The sequence below is a fragment of the Amblyomma americanum genome, chromosome 3 (assembly GCF_052857255.1).
Source record: "Amblyomma americanum isolate KBUSLIRL-KWMA chromosome 3, ASM5285725v1, whole genome shotgun sequence".
NCBI lineage: Eukaryota > Metazoa > Arthropoda > Arachnida > Ixodida > Ixodidae > Amblyomma > Amblyomma americanum.
Window position 1 is genome coordinate 77,854,346 of NC_135499.1, and position 19,378 is coordinate 77,873,723.

Genomic DNA, 19,378 nt, shown 5'->3' on the forward strand with positions numbered 1-19,378 from the left:
TCTGTCATAGCCCTGTTACCCTGTGTTGTTTCCTGATATGTTTTCTGTATGTTTCTTTTTGATGTTCCTGTAAGTTTCTCTTTCCATAAAAAAACCATTGGAAGGAATGGAGCGCGTAATGTCGTTTATTCCCGCGTCGTCAAGTTCCCTCCTAATCAATATTCTCCAACGGAGCGCTTTTCCTGACTTTCTTTTTCTTGTTCCAGAGCCTTTGGCTTTAGGCGGCCATCGCTGAATGTAAAAAAGAAACAGCACTATGCACGAAGAACAGCTTTATAATTAGCAGCATCAACGCAAAGCGAGCAGAAAGCAGTGCCAGCAGATTTCGTGCAGCAAGCAACTGCCAAATACTGATGAACAGAGAAAATGGGAGCATGCAAAAAAATCATGAAACTTCGCTGGAACACATGAAAGTTACCATTCGTAAAACAAAAATAATAAACAAAACACTGTATCATGCAATTATTTAGAAACGTATCAGACTACTTAAGGAGCTTCTGTCCAGCATTTATGAGAACAAGTTTGAAAATGAGAAAATTGTAAGATGCTTTTGCAGAAATATTGAAGGTAATGCTCCATTCTTGTAATATATAGCAACATCTTTCTTTTATAATGTTTCCATCGATCGCATCGAACAGTTAAAGACTGGTAGAGAAAACAATGGAGAGCGCTTTTGAAGACAGCAAACACCTTAAAAGAAAAAAAGTGCCGGACACTTGTCAGGTGATCTGCGGATATATTGATTCTTGTACTGAAATCTTACATTTATTGAAAAAGTCGCATTCACATACTGTTTCTATTACAAAAAATCATTTGTCGAGAATTGCTGGGTATGTGCCTTCTCGAAGAGGAGCACTGAAACAAAATACTGAAAGACAAATTGAGAGGAGAGCTTTTCGAGTTGTATATCTGAAGCAATGAGTGATATATGTGAAGCAGAAGGCTATTAGTGGGCGCATGAGTGCTTCCTTGTTGCAATAGTAAAATTCAAACGACCTGGGACTTGACGTGTGGAAGCATGTGTTTAGCCTAGTTGGCTCATGGTTTTGCTTTGATGGGTCGTCGGCATGTCTGGTGACGATATTAGACTCAGATTGGGCTCCGATCGAGGTTAAGTTAATATGATCTATCCGCGCCGCAGATGGAAGTTGATGAAGCGATGAAGACGACGACATGCAATGCACAGCCAGACAGAGAGCGTGTCGAAGTTTAGCACGAGGCTTGTTCCGCTGCGGCGATAGCATACTCCTCACGCGCAGCGGCCAGCGAAGTTGATCTTCTCTCGCCGCCGTGGATTCAGCAGTAAGTCATGAATATTTAATTGACTTAATTTTATCTTAACATGGAGTTGCTGTTGCTAGGCAACAGCACAGGAGAGGTCAAGACAAGCTCCATGGTAGCTATTGGTGAGCGTATGAGTGCTTTCGCACTTAAAGTGAGAACTGCTTTGTCAGTTACGAGTGCTCTTTAGCCATTTTGTATGCCGCCAAAAGCAGTAGGGGAAGAAAATTAGCTGAGCTCGAGACGTCAGAATTCCTTTCGTCATGCATGAGCCAATTAATCTTGAGAGCATTTGGAAATTTTGGAACGATGCCAACCTTCATATAATTCTGCGTAAAATGGCGCCCAATTCAAAGCGTTTATGCAAAAACACGCCTGCCTTTTTTAACAACAGCGCCAGTTTGTGCGCATCTAGAGAAATACTTAAGCAGAACTTTATGGCGAATATTTGAGAAAATTTATTCTATTCTCGGAAGTTAACGAGCTGCGAGTATGAAGACCTCAGCGCAATTGTTCACTCATTTTCGCTTCAGTATTCTCGCCGAAGCTCCGGGCGATTTTCACCAACCATCTGTGCTCCGAACACACAGATCTCATTCATATATGTGAAAGTGTTTCCATGATTTCATTTTTCTTTTTGATATGCACGAGTATTGAATCGTCGCGCTATTTTCGCGCATAATCAAAATAAAGGCACCCAGCAACAAACAGAAGACGTCCCCTACTTGGAGGAGGAATTTCGCTCGGTGATGTGCAGAGAGTGGTCCGAGTCAGGAAAAAAATTTCTTTACCTTTATTTTAATGGTTTATTTTGTTTCAGCAAAAACCAAATCAAGCGTGTGTATGAAGAAACCACTTTTTTTTTCTGTACTCTAGGGCATGCCAAATGTGTTGCTTGCGATGTGTGCATAATATGTGCAGTCTTTAGAGTGCTTCTAGTACAGCATATTGATTCCTATCTCCACAGCCTCGGATGACTTATCCCGCTTCATCTGAGAGACGGGAGCGTAATTGTATAGACATTGGAAAATAATTGTCTGCTGCCTTCCTTCATTATAAGTACCCTCTCCGTTCATCATATTATCTGCTTCAACTGCGAGGAATGACAAATAAGGCCCCGACAAGAACTTCCATCGGTTCACAATGAGGGCTTCCTCCCACTCACTCGTGAAGGCTTCAGTTGTTAGAGGATTAGCGCACAAAAAATTGTGAAGGAAAGGGTAAGGAAGGGAAGAGGGGTGAAGTCAGAGTGAGGGGGAGAATAAACAGATTTAACTAGGCTTAAGCTTCTTGTCCGGGCCGCAGCTCATTCTAGAACACGCATGGATGCAGGGAGTACGACCATATCAGAACAACCAAACAACAACGTCGACCCACCCCCATGGGCGTTCCTCCTTATACCGCAGGATGTTCCCTACAGGCACTCTTACTTCCCCCTCTTCCTAACGTCACCACCCCCGCACGGGTGCCAAGCCGCGGCACCCATGCGGGGGCGCATCGGCCCATACAGACGCATCGGCCTGCTCGGTTTCCTCATCAACGTCCCAAGACCGCTGACCGGCTAGCGCCCACAAAAAATCAACAGTTACCAGCGCAAAAGGGAGTAAATCGCATCAAGCCATCTGCCCTGCTCCCCGTCGCCTTCCACCACACGATCTGCGCCGCCGGGCACCAGCTACGCAGCGGCTGTTCGCGGAAATTCCCTCAGCCGCCGCAGAGGAAACTAAGGAAAGCATATTTTGTCGTTTCGCTGGTGAGCAGCCTCACCTCCAAAGATCCTCCACCGACGACGCCGAATGAATACGTTGCACCCGTTACGCCGACGCCGCGCATAAACACGAGTTCGACCACGACGCGATCGTGCTGTAGAATGAGTCCGCCAACCAGAAAAGCCCCGACGACACGGACTACCCACGATCCACAAAGCGGAAGGAATTATGACCCGACGTCGAGAACGAACTGCCACACAGCATCCAGGACATCAGAGTTAAAAGTGACTATCGACGGCCGGAAAGTTACCGCTCTAGTCGACACGCAAGCCGATTATTCGGTCATGAACGGAACATTTGCTACGCAGCTGAGGAAAGTCACGGCCGCGTTGGCCGGAGGCCACCTCATTAGCGCTTGCGAGCTATGCAGTAATGAGCGAAATTACGAACGGCTACTATTTAGGCTTTCGTATAAAATTGTCGCGATGCATTTATCTTCTGCAACAAACGAATCCGTTACCTCCGTTTGCTTTTTTGTTTGTTTGGTTTAATGGCGCATAAGCAGCTGAGGCTATCATGCGCCAAGCTCAAGGCATAGGAATGTTGTTTTGTGCACATTTTCGCGAAATTGTGAAAAGATACGATGTGGTACAAAGCTGAAAAGTTATTTCCGTGTACATTGTATTGAGAGGGAAAAGATCATTTCTATATGGCCAAGCTGTGTTAGCTTCGATGCTATCTTTTCAACTTCTGAGTGGAAAAATAAATAAATATAATTTCACACAAAAAGAGATATAGTATAATAAAACCCCGTTATTAGACACGCAATTTAAAAAACTGTCCGTATAAGCGGAATGCCGTATTACTGGAGGTGATTTGAAGAAGCCGCAGGCATGGATTCCACATAAACATGCCTTAATTACTTGAGAAAATCTGCAATATTTGTTTGCTTCTTGCTAGAAACAAGCCTGGCAATAACTATTTCGTGGAGTTCCGCCAGCAGTGCGCCTACGCTGTAGGGTGAACCAACAGGTATGTCCACTATGACAATCACAGCATCAAGAGCCATTCCGCCTCACTCGCTTGCTCTATATACACAAATCCTGAGCAAAAAAAGTCCACCCGACGTACACACACACGGTGGAATGTAAAGGAATTACAGGCTTCGCGATAGCACGAAGTACTCCAACAGTATGGTCCGCAACACGCACGTAACTAAGACACAGGAGAAAATGATGGAGCCCAGCACGAGAAAACGAACATCCAATAGTGTCTATTGAACTGATAATCAATGGAATAAGTACGACACCTTTGCATTTCGGATGCATGCTCAAGCTATACTTATACTATAGTGGTCAGACTACGGAGTCGCGCACTGGCCCTCATCATCAGCCGAACTCCAGCACCGCGTGCACTAGCGAAACTCACTCCAGTCCGAGTTAACCGAAGTGAGGCAACATTTATCCGAGTTCATTCAGCTTATTTTATGAGGGTTAAAGTTCGAAAGCGACTGAGACCATGAGAGACGTGGTGCACAAACATCGCACAGTACACGGGCCTCTATCATTTCGCCTTCATCGAAATGCTACCGCCGCGGCCGGGATGGAACCCGCATGTTTCGGGTTTAGCCGAGCACCATAACTACTGAGCTTCTGCGGCGGGTGTTTATCCGAGTTAACAACGTAAACGTTGATGGAAACAAACGGGGATGTCTGAATTATGAAGTTTTTCGTGTTAACACGGCTCAAATTAACGATATTTTACTGCACTCAAAAAAAAAAAACAACCCAAAAGCGGCCTACATACAGCACAAGAAAATATAGGGTGTGCCAGCTTCCGAAGCAATATTGCTCTGATTACCTCCTCCTCATTACCTCTGATTTACATTGCTGCTGCCATAACAAAGAGTCTTTTTTGAATATTATATTGAACGTGGCTTTCAAATCGAGAGCCGTTTAATGTTCAGTTTAGCAAGGAAAAGAGGGTCGAATATGGTTGAATCTAATTTATAACAAGTGGGCCTCAGAAAGTGCTCTGACAATGTTATCAAGATTTCAGCTGACGCTTTTTTTAATACTGTCGCTGAAAATCTCGAATACTTCATCTTTTGAAAACTGCTCATGGCAACATTTGGACAGAAGTAACCGTGTGAGAGTGCCTTCAACGAAAACACTGGCACCATCGGCGACGCCGTTGTCATATGCAGGTGCTGAAGAAGAAAACTTTCATAGTTCGCGTCGTGAACGATACTATTAGCAGTGTCGGTCACATAGTTTTAAAGTGACAGCTGTTAATGCCAGGCTGCCGAGGTGATGGAGAAGCCATGTCCTGCAGCGACACAAGCTTCGTTGTGGCCAGGACTGCGTACAGAAGCGCAGATAGTCTACGAAACCCAGCTCTTCTTGCCAGAATGCGAAGACAAGGTCCAGGTGGACGGGCCGCCGACATCGACGCAGAACGACATGCGCGCGTGGACCCGGAAGTACCTTCCTTAGATGGAGAAGCAAGGCCTGTTAACTATATGAAGTTTAATGGCTAAAAACAAAATGAGGCTATGGTGCGCCAAACACAGGTTTAGAATGTCTTGTATTAAAGCGAAAGCCTTTATAGTCTCATGAATCGCCAGCAACAATGTTCGCTGAAAATTTTTAGACTATAGCTCTCCATCAACTATTCGTGGTGTAGTATGTCGTAGCTATATATATATAGTGCACTAGCTGTACTAAGGTAAAAGTAATTAGTTGAATAGCAGTTACTTAATTAGTAAGTCAGTAATTAGTTAATTGTCAATTGGTGAATTAGTAAATTATAATACAAGTGGTTGTGGTAGTATGTCGTAACTGGGAACTCAGTACACGGTAATGCACTGCGCATGCGCAAGGCACCAGAGACAATGCACCTGCGCTTCAGCCTACTGCGCATGCGTGTGACGTCATTGGATGGCGCCTTGAATCAACATCTTCACCACACATCAGCGACAAAGTAGGAACACCGCGCTAAAGGCTTTATGTTTACCACAGTTTAGATCACAAAGTGCCACCCTGAATTTTTTAAAGGATGTACTTATAGATTGTTTAAAATACTGGCTTCCGTAAGAAACTTTATACTTGAAAAATCAATAAGTTCTTGATCATCCAAAAGTAACATGAGTAATAGTACCCCCAGCTCTTCAACCTGGCCGTGGCAGGCCTCCGTGCAATTCACGGCGTAATAAAAATTCATGGTGAAAAAAAGTTCGCGAAGTCAGACCAAACAGCACTTTCCTACCGTTCCATTTCACGCTCTTCTGTTTGGAAGCCTTACCGTACATTTTCGCGCCTGAAAAAAGGTAGTGGGCTATTTGATTTTTTACGTCATTGTGAGCATGTCTCTTTACACGAATGATTTCAGGCTAACAACACATTTATTAAAACACCAAATGATCTCAGTTCCTAGATATACATCTCGCAATAGCATGCATATATAGTTGTAAAGTTAGTGCGAAGTTATAGTTTGACAGCCTACAGCTGCCAAATGCCCTGCGAGTGCTACTACACGGCGGAGTGCTGAACCTTCGCCCCAGGATACAGTCTGTACACGGCAGTTGTAGAAAACGCAAGATCCAGTCCTCCGGAACATCCAGTTCGCCTACGTAGGTGCGGATGTAGATCACCACGAAGAGGAAAAACGCGGCTGGAAATAGAATGCGCGATACAAGGTCAAGCTTGTCGGCCGTTGTGCGCGGTGAACTCAGCCAATTCTGGACGGTGGATTCCCAGTTTCCTTGACCCGTGTTCCGCAGTGGCCCGTTCGATGCGTTATCCTTCGTGTCCATCTCCTGCACACATAAACATAACCGAGAAGCAACACGGGTGTTAGCTTGCCATGCGAAACGCTCCCGTTTGCCACTTAAAGCAGTTAACACCTTTTAAGATGAAGGGGAAGGAGCAAGATAAGAAGGACAGCAAAATGTATGGCACAGCATGACCTATAAAACCACATTGTGAACAGTCAAGTTACGTGTCAGTGTGTGTGCGTCGCTGTGGATCCTAGTTACATCTCGGAGGCAGGACACTGCTGTAGCAGAGAAGGCGCGAGAAAATCTAGCAAGAAAAATCCTCACACTTTGTGTACTGCGAGTACTTTAACACGATAGCGTTAGAGTACGCGGTCTGTGGCAGTCCCCGAAGTTTGAAAACGAAATTCTGTTCGGCGGCAATCCTTGCGATTTGAGAACGAAACTGACGCCACATGGTATCGAAATTCATCACGACAGCAGAAAAACTATGGCTACAAGGTCGCAAAATGTCTTAAAAGAGAATTATGAGATGTAAGGTTGTAAAGAAAGTTAAATGGAGTGAAAATAAAATTAGGTTTGGATGGGAGGAACGCTAGACTTAGGTCATCGAGGGAAATTTGATCGATTTCATTAAAGGAAGACCTTATGTGTTCGTGGTTACGAGAAAAAAAAGTTAAAAATAAGATGAAGAATAAAAAGAAATGAAAAGTACAAAATAACTTAAAAAATGGGTAAAAAAAACAGGAAAATAAACATCAGTGTTCATGGCTGCGAAGTGATATGCAAAACGAAGCCGAGGCGGCTGAAAAGATCCAATAACACTACTACGTAATAACTTTAGGGCGTATAATACCCTTATGGGGGCAAATTTGGAAAAGCGCGCGATGTATACACTAAAACCACCAGGGGTGCCTGCAGACTGGAGACGCTCTCTGCATTTCATTCTCTAAACACGTGAACACAAATTCAGTTTGTCAGCGCTTAAGGAAATTGCACACAAGCCTCAAGATCCCATGAACACGCACAAAAAATAATGGAGCCGTAGGGTCCACAGTTCTTCCTCTGCAAATTTTCTCCGTTATTTGTGCTTTGGATTTCTCCGTGTTCAGGAACATGCAAAAATTTCTTATGATGCACGTTTGGCTAGATACACGCGCGGCTTAAAACATATTTAAATTTAATAAACATAAGCTGTCTTAGTGTAGGGCCAAAAATTTCAGAGATAATCGGCCTCTAGGAACACGGAGCTCGTTAAAGTACACAAGCTAGAGGCAAACAAGTGGGGCCAACCAACTGGCAACTATAACCAAGCTTTTTATTTAAGAATGCACAGCCATGATAAGAGTAGAAAAATTTCGATCAGACCCCATTTCATTGAAGGAATGGCACAACAGAAGGGTTGATTCTCTCCCCCTTGCTGTTTAGCATAGCACTAAGCCAACTGCCCCCTCCCCTCCCTCCTCACCTACACCCCCCCCCCCCCCTTAACGGGAGCCATAGTGGGAGCCATGGTGATATTACGCTCAAGGCGATATTACGATCTGGGCCGCCAGCAGCTTCGATTGAGAAATAGAGAACCCGCTGCAAGAAGCAGTGACCGCCACCCAACAGTTATGCGCGAGAAGGAGGATCAATGTGCACATTATAAGTAGTAACTATTCATCGTCAGAAAATGCCGGAAAAAAACCAACTCGCCAGACGACACCATGATAAAATTTGGGGGCTAAATCGTTAAAAGGGTAAGCTGAGTACGATTACCTGTCAGCACATACGAAAGAATATGAAGGCAGCATGCGCTCTAGAGCTACTCACGGAGCAATTCACTCAGATCATTCACCTGATCGTACGGGTTATCAGCAGCCCCCAGGGCCACAAAAAGAGCTGAACTTTAAGGTATCATACAGGCTCTCATCATAAACCGCACCACATATTAGGCATTATATCAGCCACTTATGTACCAAGGCAGAGACAAAGGAGATGGGCACCTTAATGTGCGCAGCAGTGGAAATGGTGACAAGGATCTCTATATGTGCCTCAGCCAACGAACTAATACAAAGAGGCCTACATAACACCACAACTGAATTAATAGAAGGCCAGGAAGTCAATCAGCTAGAACGACTGGTTTGTGGCTGTAGGGGTTTAATGTCCCAAAGCGACTCAGGCTATGAGAGACGTCTTAGTGAAGGGCTCCAGAAACATCAACCACCTGGGGTTCTTTAACGTGCGCTGACATCGTACAGTACACGGGCTCTAATATTTTGCCTCCATCAAAATTCGACCGCGGCGGCCACGTCTTTCGATTCACACGCGTCTTTCAGGTCAGCAGCCACCGCGGCGGCTAGCTAGAACGACTCAAACGCACCCCGACATGAAGGCATGCCCTCTAACAAATAAGACACCCAGTGTCATAACTTTCCTCAAGCGAGCTAAACACCACACCAACAAAACCAGAGCATGCATTTCAGTTGCACTCGTACTTCGGAATTCTCATTCCGAACAACACGCCTGTAGGCGCGAAGCAAGGGCTAAGGCCCTGTGCCGAACATGCCGCAACCAGCGTTGCATCCTTTACACGGACGACGCTGACTACCTATTCACAAAGGCAAATGTAACAGAAGCAGCTGATCGAATTGACGAAGCGGTACCATCAGGCAGAGTACACACCGACAAAAGCTCGGAAGCTGTAGATTACGGAAATTTTTTTGACCATCTTGCATTGCCTTCTCGTATCATAGTATGTTTACTGCATTACATTCCGTTGCGTCATACTCACGAGGAAACAAACTTGGCCTTGAATAGGTAGCGCGAAGATGCGGCAGAGTATATTTTCTAGACAGAACAAAAGGGATCATAAGGCAGCGAATAAGGCAGCGTCACGTTTGGGTTTTCTACGGCGGAATTTTAGCCATTTACCAAATAACTTAAAAACACAGCTGTATTTCAGTTATGTACGCTCCATACATGAATATGGATGTGTTTTCTGGGACCCACACACATCTGAGTGTGTAGGAAAATTAGAGAAAATTCAGAATAGGGCAGTTAGATTTGTTCTTGGTAATTATAATTGGCAAGTTAGTATGACGGAAAGCAAACGAAAACTTAACTGGCAACAGTTAAAGGACCGTAGAAGGTACATCAGATTGAAATTTTTCCATGAGATTTATTATTGAAAAACTGGCATAAACCGCGAACGATATATCCAGGCACCTCATTATATATCAAAGCGACTGGACCACTGCTTGAAGGTCAGATAATTTTCTTGCAAGGGTGACGTCTTGCGTTATTCTTTTTTTGTTAGAACTGTTCGGGACTTGAACAGTTTGCCATCGAGCATTGTATGTATTACATCTAACGAAGCATTTTTCCATGCACTGCAATAATTGCTTTATACCTATAAATGAAGTCTGTACCCTCCTGCTGTAATGCCCTGCGGGGCGATGCAGGTAACTAATAAATAAATAAATTAATTAATTAATTAATTATTAATTAATTAATTAATTAATTAATTATTAATTAATTAATTAATTAATTAATTAATTAATTAATTAATAAAAATGATTGCTGACCGAAAAAAGCAACACCACTAACATTGGAGGCTACCTTAGATTTCCGATTGGAAGTAGATGATAACGAGATAACAGCCACGGCACACACCCCGTGCCACGGGCGATTGAGCTGCATCAGCCGCGCCACCTACACTTCGTTTCATACATAAGGTACTACGCTGTGAAAGGTACGGAAGTAGTAAGCATAAAAGAATAATGTGAGAGGTGTTACTTCATGTTTGGTTTGTGGTCGAGTGTCTGGCAGACGAGAAGGCGACAGCGTGTCTGCAGTAGTAAGAGCACATTTATTCAAGCTCGTGACAAATGTATCACGTAGATATACATGCAGGCCAAAAGTTTATCTGTCGCTCACGACAAGGAAAGCACTACTTTTTGATCGCGGATGTAGGCAGCGCAAACAACAGCGCTAGATTTGACAGCGTTTCACCTGATGTATGAAAAGGAGTATAGGTTCTTTACCGCACAGAAAACGAAGCCGCCTTGGGCGCATCACCTGCGCTTGCCCTAGCGACGGGAATGCCCTGTTGGGCCTTTAGGGTACTTTAAACAAATAAATAATAGTTTTGTTACCTTGGTCGGGCCTCGTAAAGCATCACTCACTTGATTTGTATGGAAAAAATGTCCTTCCGCCTTCTCCCTACGGTGTGCTTTCCAAAAGCTGGGTTTTTTCCTTTCACTAAAACCGCACAAACTCTATCAGCACTCTCCTCTACCACGCGTGCTCACCTAGCACGCCTCCTCCGGAAGGCTCTCTGCACTGAAACGTGATTGCTGTATGCTAAAAAATACTAGCTTTACAGGCATCTCCTGAAGATCATGACGTCTCCACTATGGTTACAGACTCCTCAGAACACCTAAATCATGAACGAAAGAAGAACGCTCAAAAATAATCCATTCACTCGTAACTACTTCAGTTCTACGGCAGTGTACACAGACCGAAAAGCACTCAATAGATACTGAGAAAAGCCGTAGTGGGAAAACAAAGCGGTAAAGGCAGTTTTTTGCACTTCGTGATTACTTCCCCACGCGTACGGAGACTCACAAGATATGGGGACAGATACTTCCGCATATTTAAAAATAAAATTTTCAATTTCACTCAGCCGCTCCTTTTCATCCTCATTATGTGCGTTTATAGCTTTTCATTATGAAAATTCAAGGCCGCTGATTCAACCTTCCTGTTTCTTTCGAAGTGTGCCCCGAATGAAGAATACCTCTTTCTACTCAGCTACTGATTAAATCTCAAACTATTTTTCGGCGACAATGTAGCCTGATTCCCACAGATCTACTCTAATCACGTTTCAGCAGCTTGGAAAGGGAACGAAATTTGATGAAAAGCTAAAGTTAATAGGTTTGCACATGTTAGTAATTCATTGTTACTCGTAAATAAAAAAATTCAGAGGCACTTTGTTGACCTAAAGTGCGGTGAGGCGAAAGCCTTTAGCCCGGTGTTGATGCTTGTGTCACTAATGTGTGGTTAAGATGTGAATTAAGTACATAATTCTATGTGAATGTTAAATGCTGCCGACACTCGACGGCATTCGGGAGGCATCCATATGATTGGACGCCTTCCTGCAAAATCTTCAGCGTCCTAGACAAGAAGAACTGCATGTGCGTTGGCAGGAAGTAGCGTAGTTGTTAGCACGCTCAGCTGCGGAAAGGAAGGATGGGGGTTGGAACCTCATCGTGCACAAAGATTTTTTTCCATATCGAGTTGAAGAGTGTCACGGACGGACGGACACCACGAGTATGAGCCATTAAAGGCGTCCGCCTTAAATTAGCGCGGAAGCACGATAGGACGAGGACAAGACAAGCGTCTTATAGCACTTGTAGCGAATGTAGCGCTTGTCACGTGTCTGGCTCTCCTCCTCTCGTGCTTTCGCGCTATTTTCAGAGTAGCGAAAACCTAAACAATTTTGGCAAACTCTGGCATCGTTTACATTAGGACTACGTTAAAATAAAGGAAGAATATTGTGGAATTCGCAGACCTTTCTGCGAACTCGTTGGTCTTGTGTTCTCAAGGAAGGCCGCGCCAGCGGGGTCGGAAGTCCCCAACAAAGGGGCCCGTCCCGTCCCTGCCTCCCCTTTGTGCAGCGGACGTCCTCGTTTACGCCGCGCCGTCACGGGGATGACCCGCCGGGAAAAACGCGAACCAAGTACAGCTGACGACATGTGGTTGTTAAGGGGTTGACGAGGTTTCGGGGGCGCACGAGATACGGCTGAGTATTAGCCGAGTGACAGGAAACCCACTATTCCTGTAACGACTGTCTACTTCCCTTAACGACTGTGTTCTCTTTGTTGCTGTCAACAACCTGAGTCATCGCCTCGTCGGCACATGTTTCTAGCGTCTGTGGTGCCGTGGGTGGCGTGGGGAACGGAAGTCGCATTTGTGTTGTTTGTCTATTTGATTGCAACCTCTCCTTTCCCAAATGTTTAATCAGTACTTTTTTCCCCAATCTCTGACCAGTGGGCGGACCTTGTTTTCCTTTCCCTAACCACGGATTGGCGAGATCGGTCGTTTTTTATCTTATTGGTTGCTGTCCCCGCTAAGGGCGTAGACAGAGGGTTTAAAACCTAGCGCTCTGGGTTGAGCGGGGGCTGAATTCGTCTGATCCACGATTTAGTCATGTAAATAGTTTTCTCCTTGCTTTCTTTCTTCTCGTTTTTTTACCTATGTTGTAAATAAATAGTTAACCTTCTCCTTTCCTTGAGTAATGTGAATGTTTGCGAGTAGAACCACCGGGTCATCAAGAAACCCCGATTTCATCATCAAGTAGTTTCCTCTCATCGCCACCGGTAGGGGAAACTCAACTGGCGCAGTCGACAGGATCGCAAATTCTTTCTACTCAAGGCATTGGACGGAAGGTGAGAAGAACAAGTCGGTGGACAAGCTTTTTGTCCTAAAGGAGAAAACGTGAAGCTGCGTCGCAAGACTGACGTCGAAAGCTTCGGGATCACGGGTCGAGTTCGAGAGGACATCGGAGGCTCAAGTCAGCTAGGAGCTGAAGGAGCCGAGCAACAACAAGCCATCGAGGGTTCGAGTCAGCGAGCTGCTGAAAAGAACCAGGCGTCCACATCGAACGGGTTCGAGTCAGCGAGCTGCTGAAAAGTAACCAGGCGACCAAGTCAAGCCAGTCAAACGAGGCAGAAGTCAGCGAGCTGCTGAGAGATCCAGAGCTCAAGTCGTCCGCATCGAGGAGCCTGTCGTCATCACTGAGGACGACGAGATTACCGGGGCAGAGAGCAACCAGTAAGGTAGGAGACCTTTCTGCTTTCTCCGAATTCACTATGTCGGTGTAGTGTTTAGTGCTAGAAACGATAGCACGGAAAACGGAGATGGCTGCCGGACGGTATGATCAGGATGGCAGGATGCGACGTGTTGAGCAGGAGGAGGCTGAACTGCTGAGTGAAATTGAAAATTTGAAACTCCAAATTGAACTAGAAAAGAAAAAACTTGCACAGATGCAATTGAAGTTAAGGCAGGGGGCGAAAGTCGATAGCGGGGTCTTATTCGCAGCAGTTCAATGTTTTAACTGCATGAAATTTGGGCATTCGATGATTGAGTGTCCGAAAAAACAGGAACAAGATATTCCCGCGGTGAGAAGAAAGGTGTGCGAGCTAGTATCTCATGTGGAGATACCGGCGCCTGATAAAGCAAGCTCCCAGTCGGAGATGGCTGTTGATAAGGTCAGTCAACCAGATAGGGTTGACGATCTGGCATGCCGCAACTTGGAATCCGAAGGTCAAAATTCTGAAGCCTGTGTGGATTCAGGGAACGAAATAATAAAACGGGAATGTGTATTTCTCCAAAGAGCACAAGCTGATCTAACGCTGTGTGCCGTGCCAGAACAGATCGCCGAAGGCAGAGAGGCGTTAGAAACTTCTGTGAAGCACGCGCTGTCAGAGCGAGCATATATAGAGCTGACCCAGGAGGCGCAGGAGTGGACTTCTCGTGAACAAGAGTTGAACATTGTGCAAGAGCAGGTCGGAGCTAACTCTGAAGCAGCGGGAATGCGCGAGGAAGAGGTAAATCAGGATATGATAGCGGGCACACTCCTTGCAGGTGACGGTAAGCTGGCTGCCAAAGATGAGTTGGTTAGCCAGCTGGAGCTGACACTGTGCGCAGTGACAGCAGATGTAGCTGCAGGTGTAGGGAAGTTGATAACACTTGAGATGCCCGCGCTGCTGGAGCAGCCAGAAAAGGTGAAGCTGCAGGAAGAAAATGAGAAAGCTAATTTGAAAGAGCACTTCATAATACCGCGCGAATCTGTTAGCGACAAACGTGAGGCTTCAGCAGAGCTTCAAGCAGATCCGGAACCTGCAAATGTTCCTGCAGCAGATTGGGAGTTAACAGGAACAGCGGCGAGTTTCGCAGCAGATAGGGAACTGGGGGATTCGGATACTGCACCCATCCCTGCAAGCTTAAACATGGAGCATAAGACCTCATTACCAGAAGAGCGGGAGCAAGCTGGTCAAGGTAAATGGGAGAAAAGAATGCTTAAGGGCATGGTTTTCTTTGAAGAGAATGCCGGCTGCCAGCCGTACAGGGAGCTAGCGCTACCTGAAGAGCGATGTAAAACTGCATGTGAAGTATCCGGTGACAGGCCTATCCCAACTGTGAAATTCAAAGAGGCAGAGAACGCAGACACGATGGCAGCAGCAATCTTGGTAGAATGCAGGGAGCGAGCTGGTGAGCTTTGTTGCTTTTGATGAAAACGACGATGTAGACCCGATAACGGCGGTAGCCTTCACAACCGGCGCCGTGCCGGACAAATTGGAATTTTGGTCCAATCTTGTGGACAAAGCTAAAAGGAAACATCTTTTTCGAGATGTAGGTAGCTAGAAATCATTCTGCCAATTTGGTGCACCGATCTGACATGGTGGATTCTGGAATGTGCAGATTGGTGTCCTAACCTTGTGTGCACGGAACGAATTGAGGCTGTGTATGTGCGTGCGCAGTGCTGCTTGGAACCTTGTGGCCGGACTTTAATGTCACACTGACAGCAAGTGTCCGCGTGACATTCTTGGCTGGGAGGTGTGGAGTTCGCTGACCTTTCTGCGAACTCGTTGGTCTTGTGTTCTCAAGGAAGGCCGCGCCAGCGGGGTCGGAAGTCCCCAACAAAGGGGCCCGTCCCGTCCCTGCCTCCCCTTTGTGCAGCGGACGTCCTCGTTTACGCCGCGCCGTCACGGGGATGACCCGCCGGGAAAAACGCGAACCAAGTACAGCTGACGACATGTTGTTAAGGGGTGGACGAGGTTTCGGGGGCGCACGAGATACGGCTGAGTATTAGCCGAGTGACCGGAAACTCACTATTCCTGTACCGACTGTCTACTTCCCTTAACGACTGTGTTCTCTTTGTTGCTGTCAACAACCTGAGTCATCGCCTCATCGGCACATGTTTCTAGCGTCTGTGGTGCCGTGGGTGGCGTGGGGAACGGAAGTCGCATTTGTGTTGTTTGTCTATTTGATTGCAACCTCTCCTTTTCCAAATGTTTAATCAGTACTTTTTCCCCAATCTCTGATCAGTGGGCGGACCTTGTTTTCCTTTCCCTAACCACTGATTGGCGAGACGGGTCGTTTTTTATCTTATTGGTTGCTGTCCCCGCTAAGGGCGTAGACAGAGGGTTTAAAACCAAGCGCTCTGGGTTCAGCCGGGGCTGAATTCGTCTGATCCCGATTTAGTCATGTAAATAGTTTTCTCCTTGCTTTGGTTCTTCTCGTTTTTTTACCTATGTTGTAAATAAATAGTTAACCTTCTCCTTTCCTTGAGTAATGTGAATGTTTGCGAGTAGAACCACCGGGTCATCAAGAAACCCCGATTTCATCATCAAGTAGTTTCCTCTCATCGCCACCGGAAGGGGAAACTCAACTATAATGATCACTAATTTCTCCACTCTAGCATGGGAAACGGGCGTCTTTTACTATATAACACGATAATTGCTCAGCATCAATGAGTGTTTTATACCATCATTATTTTAATCTATATTGAAAATAATGACTTAAGGGCCCTTTATGAAACATTAAGGGGGTGAGAACAAAATGTGATCACGGGTCAGGGCAAGTAACATGCGGAATTATAAACATAAACTAGAAACAGTGCAGCAGGCATGACCGTAAATACAAGTAATGACTGCAATACGTCTGTTTTTTTATTCTCCTCTGAAGCGTTAGAACGCCGCAACGCTCGAAATTATCGCCGGATTACGTTTCTACGTAGCATTCCAAGCATATTTTGTTATATGAGTTTGCGTTATTGCCTCAATTCAGCACTTATCCTCAACGTCAGCCTTAGGTACGCCCACCGCAAGACAATGGCCTCTCCTATTGGTCTCCAAATAACCCCGTCCGGCGCAAACTTCAGCTGCCCTTTCATGTAAAACCTTTCTAACTTCATCCCTCCACCTGACTCCCTGTTGACCCTGATGCTGTGGTTACTATTTCTTGGAATATTTGACGTAAGGAGCCATTTGAGTTCAACTCAGAATCAGCTCAACTCCATACACTGCGGTCTGTTGAAAAATTAATCGGTACTTTGCTGTTTAGAGACGATGGAGTGGCTCGTGTAAATCAACGCCAATTACGGAGTAAAATTTGTGCGATATCGGTGGGAATGCTTGCTTGTTTTACTGTTCTCCTGTGTTTGTGCTTGAGATAGTAGTCGCATTTAGAGAGAAGAGTGCGTTTACGATACAGACACGGCAGCGAAGTTAGGTGGAGGGCGCACCACTGAAAACAGAGTACGCTCGCCAAGAAAGCCATCCAGCACCCAGATATTTTGTTTTGCCGTCGCCAATGGATCAATAAATAGTATTCCTGCTGTTGTGTTGGGGTTTACGGCATATAGGCAAGTGAGGCCATCATGTTCCAAGCACGAGGCGTAGGAAACGTTCTTTGTTGAATAATATAGAATTGGAAAGATGTAAAGAGGCCCTCAAATGTTAATATTACCTAGTGAACACATACGCAAATTTTAGAAATAGCTACTAATAACAGCTTTACCTATGCTATGCTTGGCTGGGCAAGGTTGCTGAGGATCCCAACAATCGAAATAAAACCTCACCCTTCTTCTCAGGCTTGATAAAGTGGCTGAGGTGTATTAGAATTCATACAGACCAGCGGTTAAAATATTTAGTCTCTTGAGAAATATCGTTTCTTTAAGAAAGGTAGAGACAAATGATACATAAACAATTGCCTCAGCTCCTAAAAGCAGTGTAGGATGAGAAGGAATGTATTCGTTTTAAAACTGAGTAAAATACTTTTTCCTTAATTTATCCAGTTTCGTACAAGAGACGAAAATGGGGTTAGTCGTACCTTCATCTCCGTTTCGTCAGTAGGAAATTGTGTGTGAGGTGCGTGTGTAATATACGAACACGGCAAATAATCATTTCCTTAAAACGTTTCTTGTAGGTGCAGGACTTTCATTAACATTTAACTGGTTTTAGATTGTGTAGTTTGTTATCTACTTTGTTTTTCCATCTGAACAGGCATTTTACTCTTACATTACTATGAAACAACTTAATGCAATCTTTAAACGGCATATTTACTTTTTTGATATGCTTGTCATGAGCTTGAGCAAAGCGGAAGTCTGCCCTCTCGTTCTCTTTTATTCCGACATGACTGGGGACCCAGCGCAGTTTTATGTTTTTGTCCTTTAGGTGTGCCTATTATTATGTTGTGTATATCACCAAGTATAGTAATGACTGCATATCTAGAGGGGAGATCATAAGTAAACTTAGGAAGTCTGTGTAAATATTACTGTTTGTGAGGTCTTCCGTTACAATTGGTTCAATGGGTATACAGACGGCGTAATATTCGGCAGTGCAGATTGACACACTTATTAGAAGCCTTAATATTTGATTGCAGTTCCCTTGTACCACTGCCCTTCCAACGTAATCATCTGTTTTTGAGCCATCTGCATAAAAAGCTGTGCAAGTACTGCATCTTTCTTCGAGTGCAAGAAATTCTTTTAGTATAAGTTGTGCAGTTTGCTTTTTGCGAAACAGTGTAAGAGTGAAATCAGAGATTTCAGAGAAATTGTACCATGGCGGCAGTGGATTTCGTCTTCTAGCAATGGCAGGTAATGTGTCTAGTACGCCGAGATTTTGGCACATCTCTTCAAAATGCAGCAGCAATGGCCTTATACTTTGCGGTTTGTTGTTAAACAGTATTCTGGATGGGCAATTTGTGGCTATTTGGTGACAGATGTGTTTAGGTAGTGAACGAAATTTTAGAATGTATGAACACGTGAGCATTGTTCTTGTGTCTGTAAGTAATGGTTTGTTTGTTTCTATATACAGACTGTTGACGGGCGACGTCCTGCATGCACCATTTGAAAGAGGCCAGCCAAATTTATGTACCAGAACCAGTCGTTTAAGATACGATTGTCTCGCTGAGACATAATTTGTACATCCATAATCTAAGGTAGAGCGTATTACAGAGCGATAAATTCGTAGATGACATGTCCTTTCGGAACCCCAGTGTTTCCGGGAAATTACTTTGAGTATGTTCAGGGATCGAGAAGCTTTATTTTTCAACGCGTTCATGTGAGGCATGAAAGCGAGCTTTCAGTCAAATGTTATACCTAGAAAGTTATATTATTTTCAGGGGTAACTCTATTTCGTTCAGGTCTAGGGTGGGATCTGTGTGTGCATCGTTTGAGTGAAAAAACAATTGCCACCGATTTCAGTGGAAAAAACTAGAAACCATTTCTGTTTGCCAATGTTGCCAGTCTATTTACTTTTTATTGTATTTGTCTTTCACTTGTTGATACATTACATGATGTGCAATCTGGTTAAAGGTCGTCTACATAGACATAGTACATAATGGACCTGGGGATTATTTCTCTAAGAAAGTTGATTTTTACAACAAAGAGAGTTGTGCTTAAAGTACATTCATCAGGTACTCCATTTTCCTGGATGAAATTCTTCGAAAGGGTTGTACATAGGCTAACATGAAATGAATGGTTGGCTAAGAAGTCTTTTAAGATATTCAGCATTCTGCCTCGTATGCCAAGCTTAGCAAGGTCATGAAGATGTCCGAACCTACA

The 19,378-nt window shown here is 44.7% G+C and overlaps 1 pseudogene; it reads right to left on the bottom strand.

Annotated features, from left to right (window-relative positions):
• Window positions 1-5,255: 5,255 nt before the first annotated feature.
• LOC144123842 (glutamate-gated chloride channel-like) overlaps window positions 5,256-19,378 on the bottom strand; it is a 48,022-nt pseudogene continuing 33,899 nt past the window's right edge.